This window comes from Ranitomeya variabilis, chromosome 2, assembly GCF_051348905.1.
Source record: "Ranitomeya variabilis isolate aRanVar5 chromosome 2, aRanVar5.hap1, whole genome shotgun sequence".
Taxonomy (NCBI): domain Eukaryota; kingdom Metazoa; phylum Chordata; class Amphibia; order Anura; family Dendrobatidae; genus Ranitomeya; species Ranitomeya variabilis.
In genome coordinates this window covers 33,698,458-33,710,675 of record NC_135233.1, presented here as the reverse complement: position 1 = coordinate 33,710,675, position 12,218 = coordinate 33,698,458, and positions in this window count along the sequence as shown.

Genomic DNA, 12,218 nt, shown 5'->3' with positions numbered 1-12,218 from the left:
ACCTGTTAAAGTTCTATAATGGCGACAGACACTATGAAGGAGCTCTCTTTTCACAATTAATGAATAGACCGTGCTTCCGTCATCCGGAGGAGAGCGCCCCCCGTTATGTCTTTTTTCACAACGCCATCAGCGCAGGACATGAATGCTTTGGTTAAGTGCTTATTGACCAGAATGATCACAGAAACAAATGTAGCAGCTGTAACCTTGTTTAATGATATGTTGCCGGACTCCGATCCTTGCTGAGCCTGTGATTCTTCACCGGCTGAGTCCGCATGATAGATCACGGCAGGAGGCTGATGGTGTAATCGCTCAATAGCAGCCGCTGACACCTGCACCAGCCTCATCCCAAATGAATGCAGCCCGCAGACACTCAGCCACTCGGCCCCGCAGAGCTCCGTATAAGATGGTGTGGGAAACTTAGGATGGGCTCAACATTATGAAACATCAGTGCAAATATTGCAAGAAGCAAATTGTGAATATTCCTGAAAGTTTTATAAAAACCAATACGACCGTGGAGAAAAGTTTATGTCAAATCTCAAGGCCTGCTTAGATGTCCACTGCTGTACCTATCCACTGCGGACATAGAGGCTGTGCAGCCGCACAGGGGCCCGTAGGGAGAGGTGGGCCCTTCACATTTACATTTTTAGGTCTCATACTCATCTGTGTGAAAAACAGACGAGTGCAATCCGATACAGAATCCGATTACGCGCTGACTAAAGTTATTCTATGATTCCCTGCTCATCAGCGATTATTTTCTTAGAACGGAGTAAGAAAAAAAATATTGCACCACGCTACGATTGGCCGCGTATATCGGACAAGACTCGCCAACGCAAGTCAATGGGTGCGAGGAAAAAAAATCGCGGGGCACACGGACCAAGCAAGTGCCATCTGATTTTTACACACCCATCTCCTAGAAAACCCGACATTTCATGAGCCGACTACAGTATTTTCACGGTGTGACCCATCAGAATAGAATAGATAGAATAAATGTATACATAGAATAGATAGATCGAAAGAGGTCAGTGACATATATTATTAGTGCAGTCCGTGTGTAATTTAATATTCATGTATTTAGCTAATAATTCAATAGCTTAAAGAAAAAAATGGTGTGGGGTCCCCCAAAATTTTATTAACCAGCTAAGGGAAAGCAGACAGCTAGGGGCAGATATTTATATCCTGAGAAAAAGGTAATAAACATGGATCTTCCCAGGTTATCAATATCAGCTCACAGCTGTATACTTAGCCTCTACTGGTTATTAAAAAGGGGGACCCCCAAAAAATGACAAGGGGCCCCACTATAATTAATAACCAGCAAAGGCTAGGCAGACCGCTGCTTTGTATTGGCAGCTAACTTCAAGCCCAGGGGTTAGTAATGGAGAGGCGTCTATAAGACACCCCTATTACTAACCCCATAGTCAATTTGCAAAAAAAACACAACCTGAATAAAATCCTTTATTTGAAATATACACTCTTCCCCTCTTTTACCCATTTATTAAAAAAAATGAAAAATAACAAAGCAAAGTTAAACTCACTTCTCTGATAAAAAGATAATCCATTGATGCCTATGTCCCATGTAAAAGAGAAAAAATAAGTAAAAAAATATTCCTCACCTGTTCGACAAGAAGATAATCCATTGGCCTCTTGATGAGTCTACCTCTGGTACATGTAGATGCCCTGCTGAACGCTAGCATTATGCCAGCATTCAGCCTGGCATCCGTCAGAGACACTGAGCTGTGCGTGTCTCACGGTGACATGAATAAGGTGAGTGGAGTTCATAGCCGATGAACTTCGGTCATCTTAGTGACATCACCGCCAGCAGCGTGAAAACTTTCTTGTCTGATGTGTGTCATGTGTGCTCTGTGCTTGTATGATGTGTTATGCTTTTGTGATATGTACATTGTGCTTGTGTGATGTGTGCTCTGTGCTTGTTTGATGTGTACGTTGTGCTTGTGTGATGTTTGATGTGTGCTCTGTGCTTGTGTGACTTTATCTCTGTATTTGCATGACACGTTCACTGTGCTTGTGTGAGATGTGCGCTTACTTGTTTAACCTATGCGCTCGTCTACTGTGACATGTGTCATGCTTGTGTAACAGATGTGTGTTATTTTTTGTGTGTTTTTCTTCCACGATGTGTATCATATATGTTTTGTGACATGTGTGCTGCGCTTTCATGATATATGCTTGTCTGATGTGTGCGGTGTGCTTGTGTGACGTGTGTGTTGTGCTGATGTGACACACGGGCGTGATTGTGTGACAAGTGTCCTCTACTTGTGTGAGATGTATGCTTTGTATGTTTAATGTGCTTGTCTGGTGTGCATCATGTGTGCATTGTGCTTGTGTGACCTGTGCTTATCTGATGGGTCTGATGGGTGCGCTGTGAGTGTGTGACATGTGTGCAAAGCAGCGCAGCAGAATCTCAGTGGGTGGAATTAGGAGTAGTTGGAAAGGCAGGTAAGATGACTGTCATGCTCCTATACTATGCAGCATTTCCTTATCTCAGAGGGGGCTGTACACTCGGGGGGGGGGGGGGGGGGTATGGGGGACTTTACATTTTTTCTCTGGACTATATGAAGGAAGAGTCATGCCAGGACCCCAGTGTGAGTTCAGCCAAAACAGACTCTAGAGAGTGATGCGAGTGTCCTGATGGATAGTCGATACTACTGCGGTGCAGATCATTTTTAGGTTGGTGTGAGTCGTACTAGTGGAAAACGTTGCATTTCACTGTGTTTTCCTTCAAGCTGCGGCTTTTAGAGGCTGGAAACAGCCTGGAATCTCCAGCGCAGCTTATTGCCTGTGACCAGGGAACATGCCAATTCAGATCCCTGGGAACATGCCGATTCAGATCCCTGGGAACATGCCGATTCAGATCCCTGGGAACATGCCGATTCAGGCCCTGGGAACATGCCGATTCAGGCCCTGGGAACATGCCGATTCAGATCCCTGGGAATATGCCGATTCAAATCCCTGGGAACATGCCGATTTGGATCCCTGGGAACATGCCGATTCGGATCCCTGGGAACATGCCGATTTGGATCCCTGGGAACATGCCGATTCGGATCCCTGGGAACATGCCGATTCGGATCCCTGGGAACATGCCGATTCGGATCCCTGGGAACATGCCGATTCAGATCCCTGGGAACATGCTGAATCAGATCCCTGGGAACATGCGGAATCAGATCCCTGGGAACATGCCGATTCGGATCCCTGGGAACATGCCGATTCAGGCCCTGGGAACATGCCGATTCAGATCCCTGGGAATATGCCGATTCAAATCCCTGGGAACATGCCGATTCGGATCCCTGGGAACATGCCGATTCGGATCCCTGGGAACATGCTGAATCAGATCCCTGGGAACATGCGGAATCAGATCCCTGGGAACATGCCGATTCGGATCCCTGGGAACATGCCGATTCAGGCCCTGGGAACATGCCGATTCAGATCCCTGGGAATATGCCGATTCAAATCCCTGGGAACATGCCGATTCGGATCCCTGGGAACATGCCGATTCGGATCCCTGGGAACATGCCGATTTGGATCCCTGGGAACATGCCGATTTGGATCCCTGGGAACATGCCGATTCGGATCCCTGGGAACATGCCGATTCGGATCCCTGGGAACATGCCGATTCAGATCCCTGGGAACATGCTGAATCAGATCCCTGGGAACATGCGGAATCAGATCCCTGGGAACATGCCGATTCGGATCCCTGGGAACATGCCGATTCGGATCCCTGGGAACATGCCGATTCAGATCCCTGGGAACATGCTGAATCAGATCCCTGGGAACATGCGGAATCAGATCCCTGGGAACATGCCGATTTAGATCCCTGGGAACATGCCGATTCGGTTCCCTGGGAACATGCCGATTCGGATCCCTGGGAACATGCCGATTCAGATCCCTGGGAACATGCTGAATCAGATCCCTTGGAACATGCTGAATCAGATCCCTGGGAACATGCTGATTTAGATCCCTGGGAACATGTTGATTCGGATCCCTGGGAACATGCTGAATCAGATCCCTGGGAACATGCTAAATCAGATCCCTGGGAACATGCCGATTTGGATCCCTGGGAACATGCCAATTCGGATCCCTGGGAACATGCCGATTCGGATCCCTGGGAACATGCTGAATCAGATCCCTGGGAACATGCTGAATCAGATCCCTAGGAACATGCCGATTTGGATCCCTGGGAACATGCCGATTCGGATCCCTGGGAACATGCCGATTCGGATCCCTGGGAACATGCCGATTCGGATCCCTGGGAACATGCCGATTCCGATCCCTGGGAACATGCCGATTCCGATCCCTGAGAACATGCCGATTCGATTCCCTGGGAACATGCAGATTCAGTTCCCTGGGTGCAACTATAACCATTAGAAATTTTGAAGGGGTTGACGTGGACTATTCATATGTTTATGTATAATTATAACTTCTTTTTGACAAAAACATGTAGAGAAGCATGATCTTCCTGTCCTCATCCTTGACTACAAGGTAAAACTGTTTTTAGTGCACATACCAGTATAAAATGTACGGGAACTGTCCCAAATCTCATGTTCTGTAACTCGCCATCCACTCTTTTTCAGTTCCTCTTTACCTGCACTCTACCAGGACTATAGGTGATGGGACTTTCTTTCCTCTATCTTCTCAGCATACATTGCACCTACTATGGTTCATTTGCTTGCCCTATGTTAACTAAGAGCCAGGCACTCTCTTCTACTAGCATGAGGTTTGCAGGACGGAAAGCAGCGAAATAGAGATAAAGACATGCTTCCACTTTTGCTAAAGAGAGAAAAATCTGACCACTTCTGTCTCCTGGCTTCTGCTGTTAAAGACCCAGTATATTTGACAACAAGCACTGAAAAAAAAAACACCATAAGAGGAAAAACCTCCACTATTCTAGACAAAAAAAACACCAGTACACAGGCAGAGATGCTGCATTTCTGTGTGAACACGCCACATACAGATTATTTGTTTGCACAGGTGCACCAAGCGGCCAATTCCTGATTGTAGGCTGGCTGCCTTATCGGTATTATTGCACCTGTGTATTTGCCATCTTTATTTGGGTCCGCTGCACCTCGGTTAGGCTACTTTCACATTAGAGTCATGCACTGCACGTCGCTATGCGTCGTTTTGGAGAAAAAATGCATCCCGCAAAAGTGCTTGCAGGATGCGTTTTTTCTCCATTGACTTGCATTAGCGACGCAATGCAACGCATTGCCACACGTCACAACCGTTGTGCGACGGTTGCGTCGTGTTGCGTCGGACCGTCGCCACCAAAAAACGTTGCTTGTAACGTTTTTTGGTGCGTCGTTTCCTTCTTTTCCGACCGCGCATGCGCGGCCGGAACTCCGCCCCCGCCTCCCTGCACCTCACAATGGGGCAGCGGATGCGTTGAAAAACAGCATCCGCTGTCCCCGTTGTGCGGCGCTTGCACAGTTTGCGTCGGTGCGCTGCAACGTCGCATTGCGACGTGCAGTGCACGAAGCTAATGTGAAAGTAGCCTAAGTGCAATTGTTTGGAGGCCCTGGACAGGTAAGCAACAAGCACTGAGCAATAAGCTACACATTCTTCTATTAAAGGGAACCTGTCACCCCCAAAATGGCTGGTGAGGTAAGCTCACCGGCATCAGGGGCTTATCTACAGCATTCTGTAATGCTGTAGATAAGCCGCCGATGTTACCTGAAAGAGGAGAAAAAGACGTTAGATTATACTCACCCAGGGGCGGTCCCGTTGCGGTCCGGTCAGATGGGTGTCTCCGGTCCGCTCCGGGGCCTCCCATCTTCATTCCATGACGTCCTCTTCTGGTCTATATGGAGCGCCCCCACTGCCGCAGGGCCGAGGGGTACCCGGCACCGGGCCTCAGAGTCTCTGTCCTGGGGGTTTGTGGTTGTCACGGTGGCTAAGCCCGGTCCGTGACCCTGCTGGTCAGTGGGAGACGTCCGGTGAAAGGTGGTGGTGAATGATGGTGTAGTTGTGAAGTGCCGGTCGCAGTAAATAATGAGGACACCAGGTTGCAGTCTCTTTACCTCTTTACTGGAGATCTCTGGGTCCTCAGTCCGGAATCCAGATAACCAGGCTGCGCAAGTCCGGCCGGTCCAATGGCACCTCCAGAGTTCTCTTTGCAGGTGGAAATCTGTGCCTTCCTGCTAGCGCTGTGTGTTGTGGTCCTTCCCTGCTGTGCTTACGGAAAGTACCCCACAACTGTTGTGTCTGTTTCTGATGTTCCCTCACAACTCGATTAGATGATGTTCTGCTAATCCTCCGTCCCTCCCGGTGTTATGGTTGGGACGGCACCCGTATGACGGGTAGGCTCGGAGCTCTTCCGGGACCCTAGAGTCGCCCCTCTCCACAGGTTGCCCCCTATGTCTTCTTAGGTGATTGGTGTGAGACAGCTCGCCTATGACTGACTGTCCTGCCGTTGGTTTGAAGTATTGCTTGAAGCTAGATGTATAAATACTTCCTCGGCGTTCCGGCCACCGGTTGTGCGCCTCAGTAGGATGTTGCCTCGGTCTTACAGCACGACTCCTACTGGAATTCTCCTATTTGCTTTGATCTCGTTTCTCACTCAGCACAATCTATCTCGCTTCTCGTCCTTTCTTAGGGCACCGCCGCTATACTGCGCAGGCACGGTCCCGTAACCTTCTTCCTTGTTGCTAGGCCTCCATCAGGGTCCCAAACCTGACAGAGACCTGTTATGACCCCAATGGCAGAGGGTCTCAGGAATAATGCTAAGTCTGTAAATACAGAAAACCAGCTCATAGGGCAGTGGTAACTGGGCTGACCATATAACTAATCCTAGCACCACAAATACCAGCAGCCGGGGAACGTTCCTACGTTGATCCTAGACGTCTCGCGCCAGCCGGAGAGCTAACTACCCCTAGAAGAGAAAAGAAAGACCTTTCTTGCCTCCAGAGGAAATACCCCAAAAGTTGGATAGAAGCCCCCCACAAATAATAACGGTGAGGTAAGAAGAAAAGACAAACATAAGAATGAGCTAGGTATTTAGCAAAGAGAGGCCCACTAGCTAATAGCAGAATATAGAAAGATAACTTATATGGTCAGCAAAAAATCCTATCAAAAATATCCACACTGGAAATTCAAGAACCCCCGAACCGTCTAACGGCCCGGGGGGAGAACACCAGCCCCCTAGAGCTTCCAGCAAGGTCAGGAATCACATTTAGTACAAGCTGGACAAAAATGATAGCAAACAAATAACCCAAAAAACAAAGAAGCAAGACTTAGCTTAATTTAGCACGAACCAGGACCAGCAAACAGGAGCAAACAGAATGTGTCTGATAACACCGATGCCAGGCACTGGACTAAGGTTCCAGGAGGTTTATATAGCAACACCCCTGAAGTAACGACCCAGCTGGGTGCAAACTGAGGGAAGGAAATCCCAGAGTCATATTACTATTAACCACAAGAGGGAGCCAAAAAAGTCTAATTCACAACAGTACCCCCCCCTTAAGGAGGGGTCACCGAACCCTCACCAAGACCACCAGGGTGATCAGGATGAGCAGCGTGAAAGGCACGAACTAAATCGGCCGCATGCACATCAGAGGCAACCACCCAGGAATTATCCTCCTGACCATAACCCTTCCACTTGACCAAATACTGAAGCCTCCGCCTGGAGAGACGAGAATCCAAGATCTTCTCCACCACGTACTCCAACTCGCCCTCAACCAACACCGGAGCAGGAGGCTCGGCAGAAGGAACCACAGGCACAACGTAGCGTCGTAACAAAGACCTATGGAACACGTTGTGAATGGCAAACGAAACCGGAAGATCCAAGCGAAAGGACACTGGATTAAGGATTTCCAATATCTTGTAAGGACCGATGAAGCGAGGCTTAAATTTAGGAGAGGAGACCTTCATAGGAACAAATCGAGAAGACAGCCACACCAAATCCCCAACACGAAGTCGGGGACCCACACCGCGGCGGCGGTTGGCAAAACGCTGAGCCTTCTCCTGTGACAATTTTAAGTTGTCCACCACATGATTCCAGATCTGCTGCAACCTATCCACCACAGAATCTACCCCAGGACAGTCAGAAGGCTCCACATGTCCCGAGGAAAAACGAGGATGGAAACCAGAGTTGCAGAAAAATGGCGAAACCAAAGTAGCGGAACTAGCCCGATTATTTAGGGCAAACTCAGCCAATGGCAAGAAGGTCACCCAATCATCCTGATCTGCCGAAACAAACCACCTCAAGTAAGCCTCCAGAGTCTGATTAGTTCGCTCAGTTTGTCCATTAGTCTGAGGATGAAAGGCAGACGAGAACGACAAATCAATGCCCATCCTAGCACAAAAGGATCGCCAGAACCTGGAAAGAAACTGGGATCCTCTGTCAGACACAATATTCTCAGGAATGCCGTGTAAACGAACCACATTCTGAAGGAACACAGGAACCAGATCGGAAGAGGAAGGCAGCTTAGGCAAAGGCACCAAATGGACCATTTTTGAAAAGCGATCACATACCACCCAGATGACAGACATACCCCGAGACACCGGGAGATCAGAAATGAAATCCATGGAAATATGTGTCCAAGGCCTCTTCGGGACAGGCAAGGGCAAGAGCAACCCGCTGGCACGGGAACAGCAAGGCTTGGCTCGAGCACAAGTCCCACAGGACTGCACAAATGACCGTACATCCCGTGACAAGGAAGGCCACCAAAATGACCTAGCCACCAGATCTCTGGTGCCAAAAATTCCCGGATGACCTGCCAACACCGAGGAATGAACCTCGGAAATGACTCTGCTGGTCCACTTATCAGGAACAAACAGTCTGTCAGGTGGACAAGAGTCAGGTCTACCAGCTTGAAATCTCTGCAACACACGTCGCAAATCAGGAGAAATGGCTGACAAAATAACTCCTTCTTTAAGAATACCACCAGGTTCTGTGACTCCAGGAGAGTCAGGCACAAAGCTCCTTGAAAGAGCATCAGCTTTCACATTCTTTGAACCTGGTAAATACGAGACCACAAAGTCAAAACGGGAGAAAAACAATGACCAGCGGGCCTGTCTAGGATTCAAGCGTTTAGCAGACTCGAGATACATCAAATTTTTGTGATCAGTCAAGACCACCACACGATGCTTAGCACCCTCGAGCCAATGACGCCACTCCTCAAATGCCCACTTCATGGCCAGTAATTCCCGATTGCCAACATCATAATTCCGCTCAGCAGGCGAAAACTTCCTAGAGAAGAAAGCACATGGTCTCATTACCGAGCAACCAGGGCCTCTCTGTGACAAAACGGCCCCTGCCCCAATCTCAGAAGCATCCACCTCGACCTGAAAGGGAAGTGAGACATCAGGCTGGCACAAAACAGGCGCCGAAGTAAACCGGCGCTTCAACTCCCGGAACGCCTCCACGGCTGCAGGAGCCCAGTTAGCAACATCAGAACCTTTCTTGGTCATATCCGTCAAAGGTTTAACAACGCTAGAAAAATTAGCGATAAAACGACGGTAGAAGTTAGCAAAACCCAAGAACTTCTGAAGACTCTTAACTGACGTGGGTTGAGTCCACTCATGAATAGCTCGGACCTTGACTGGGTCCATCTCTACAGCAGAAGGGGAAAAAATAAACCCCAAAAAGGGAACTTTCTGTACTCCAAAGAGACACTTTGAGCCCTTAACAAACAAGACATTCTCATGCAAAACCTGAAACACCATCCTGACCTGCTCCACATGTGAGTCCCAATCTTCAGAGAAAACCAGAATATCGTCCAGATAAACAATCATAAATTTATCCAGATACTTCCGGAAAATATCATGCATAAAGGACTGAAATACTGAGATAGCATTAGAAAGCCCAAAAGGCATCACCAAGTACTCAAAATGGCCTTCGGGCGTATTAAATGCAGTCTTCCATTCATCACCTTGCTTAATGCGCACAAGGTTGTACGCACCACGAAGATCTATCTTGGTGAACCACTTGGCACCCTTAATCCGGGCAAACAAGTCCGACAAGAGAGGCAAAGGATACTGAAATTTTACAGTGATTTTATTCAGAAGCCGATAGTCAATACAAGGTCTCAAAGATCCGTCCTTCTTGGCCACAAAAAAGAATCCCGCACCAAGAGGGGAAGAGGATGGACGGATATGCCCCTTCTCCAGAGACTCCTTGATATATGAACGCATTGCGGCATGCTCAGGTACTGACAGATTAAATAATCTTCCCTTAGGAAATTTACTACCTGGAATCAAATCTATGGCGCAGTCACAGTCCCTATGAGGAGGCAGAGCCCTGGATCTGGACTTACTGAATACATCCTGATAATCAGACAAATACTCAGGAACTTCCGAAGGAGTAGAGGAAGCAATAGACACCGGCGGGGAATCAGCATGAATTCCCTGACAGCCCCAACTAGACACAGACATTGCCTTCCAATCCAAGACTGGATTGTGGGTCTGTAACCATGGCAGACCCAAAACGACCAAATCATGCATTTTATGCAGAACAAGAAAACGAATCACCTCCCGATGTTCAGGAGTCATGCACATGGTCACCTGCGTCCAAAACTGCGGTTTATTTTCCGCCAATGGCGTAGCATCAATACCTCTAAGAGGAATAGGATTAACTAACAGTTCAAGAACAAAACCACAGCGCTTGGCAAATGACAGATCCATAAGACTCAGGGCAGCACCTGAATCCACAAACGCCATAACAGGGTAAGAAGACAAAGAGCAAATTAAAGTCACAGACAAAATAAATTTAGGTTGCAAATTACCAATGGCGACAGGACTAACAACCCTTGTTAGGCGTTTAGAGCATGCTGATATAACATGTGTAGAATCACCACAGTAAAAACACAACCCCTTCTGACGTCTATGATTTTTCCGTTCATTTCTAGTCTGAATTTTATCACATTGCATTAAATCAGGTGTTTGTTCAGACAACACCACCAGAGGATTAGCGGTTTTGCGCTCCCGCAAACGCCGGTCAATTTGAATAGCAAGCGCCATAGAATCATTCAGACTTGTAGGAATGGGGAAACCCACCATCACATTCTTAATGGCTTCAGAAAGGCCATTTCTGAAATTTGCGGCAAGAGCACACTCATTCCACTGAGTAAGCACGGACCATTTCCGAAATTTTTGGCAATACACTTCAGCTTCATCCTGACCCTGAGAAATAGCCAGCGAGGCTTTTTCTGCCTGAATTTCAAGATTGGGTTCCTCGTAAAGCAATCCGAGCGCCAGAAAAAACGCATCAATATTCGCCAATGCCGGATCTCCTGGCGCTAGCGAGAAAGCCCAATCCTGAGGGTCGCCCCGCAAAAAAGAAATAACAATTTTAACTTGCTGAGCTGAATCTCCAGATGAACGGGGTCTCAGGGAAAGAAACAATTTACAATTATTCTTGAAATTCCTAAACCTAAATCGGTCTCCAGAAAACAATTCCGGAATAGGTATTTTAGGTTCAGACATAGGACTACAGGTAACAAAATCTTGTATACCCTGCACACGAGCTGCCAGCTGGTCTACACTTGTAATCAAGGTCTGGACATTCATGTCTGCAGCAAGCACACGCCACTCAAAGGTAAAGGGGAGGAAGAGAAGGAAAAAAAAAACAACTCAGAATTTCCTTTCTTATTATCCCACTTCTGCAATGCTTTAAACATTCAATGTTGGCCTGGCATACTGTTATGACCCCAATGGCAGAGGGTCTCAGGAATAATGCTAAGTCTGTAAATACAGAAAACCAGCTCATAGGGCAGTGGTAACTGGGCTGACCATATAACTAATCCTAGCACCACAAATACCAGCAGCCGGGGAACGTTCCTACGTTGATCCTAGACGTCTCGCGCCATTTGGAGAGCTAACTACCCCTAGAAGGGAAAAGAAAGACCTTTCTTGCCTCCAGAGGAAATACCCCAAAAGTTGGATAGAAGCCCCCCACAAATAATAACGGTGAGGTAAGAAGAAAAGACAAACATAAGAATGAGCTAGGTATTTAGCAAAGAGAGGCCCACTAGCTAATAGCAGAATATAGAAAGATAACTTATATGGTCAGCAAAAAATCCTATCAAAAATATCCACACTGGAAATTCAAGAACCCCCGAACCGTCTAACGGCCCGGGGGGAGAACACCAGCCCCCTAGAGCTTCCAGCAAGGTCAGGAATCACATTTAGTACAAGCTGGACAAAAATGATAGCAAACAAATAACCCAAAAAACAAAGAAGCAAGACTTAGCTTAATTTAGCACGAACCAGGA